Below are 1111 nucleotides of genomic sequence, written 5' to 3' on the forward strand. Positions count from 1 at the left end.
AATAAATAATTTAAAAATATTTAATCACATTATTATTTTTTGCTTTAGATTTTAGGATAACATATGAGCTTGACAGCCTTCGAGACATTCACACTTTAACAAGGCTGGACAAACATTTCCAAAAAAGTTGCAATAAGGACACCTTTTAAAAGAGGCTGCAAACTATATACAAAAATACAATATATATCATGTCAAAACATTTATTTTTTAGACTCTAGGATAAAATATGAGCCGGACATGTTCAGCGCAGCACAGAAAGCACTGAGCGGTGGCTGTCTGTAACTAACACACTGAGCATCTCTGCTCTTCACTTTAATCTACAGATGACAGAGTCGATAACGCCGTCAGTCATGCACAAACTAACAGACGTGACCGTCTCCGTCTCTGAGATCTCAATACTCGTCCAGCTCAGTGCTTCGGTCATGTGAAGAGACCCGTATTGATCTGAGCGTCCTCATATGACTCCCGTCTACAGTATCTATATCTTCAAACAACATTCGGTATCATGCTACCATCACTATTTCTGCAGTATACAGGTTTTATTCATTGCACACTCACTACATTTGCTAAAATGAGACGAATGCAACCAGATTACACTGCGCTGCCTGCTATTTCCCAAAATGCAATGTGCTAAACCTGATTTTCCATGACCTGTATAACAAATAAAGGTATATATATATATATATATATATATAGTTTTGTATTTAATATAAATATTTATTATTTGATTATAATGAATTAATCATAAAATGTTTAAATATATAACTTGTATGCATACACTACCATTTGAGGTCAATGATTACATTTTTTTTTTTATTTTTTATAAATTAATACTTTTATTCAGCAAGGACGCATTAAATTGATCCAAAGTGACAGTAAAGACATTTATAATGCTACAAAAGATTTCTATTTCAAAGAAATGCTGTTCTTTTGAACTTTCTATTCATCAAAGAATCCTAAAAAATAAAATGTATCACAGTTTCCACAAAAATAACATTGTTTTCAACATTGATAATAACCAGAAATGTTTCTTAAGCAGCAAATAATAATATTAGAATGATTTCTGAAGATCATGTGACACTGAAGACTGAAGTAATGATGCTGAAAATTC

The 1111-nt window shown here is 31.9% G+C and overlaps 1 protein-coding gene across 1 annotated transcript in view; it reads right to left on the bottom strand.

The window, feature by feature from the left end:
* Positions 1-1111, bottom strand: part of LOC107687137 (sodium channel protein type 2 subunit alpha-like) — a 137944-nt gene that overhangs the window by 89480 nt on the left and 47353 nt on the right. The gene's annotated exons all lie outside the window — the stretch shown is intronic.

This window comes from Sinocyclocheilus anshuiensis, unplaced genomic scaffold, assembly GCF_001515605.1.
Source record: "Sinocyclocheilus anshuiensis isolate Anshui unplaced genomic scaffold, SAMN03320099.WGS_v1.1 scaffold601, whole genome shotgun sequence".
Taxonomy (NCBI): Eukaryota; Metazoa; Chordata; class Actinopteri; order Cypriniformes; family Cyprinidae; genus Sinocyclocheilus; species Sinocyclocheilus anshuiensis.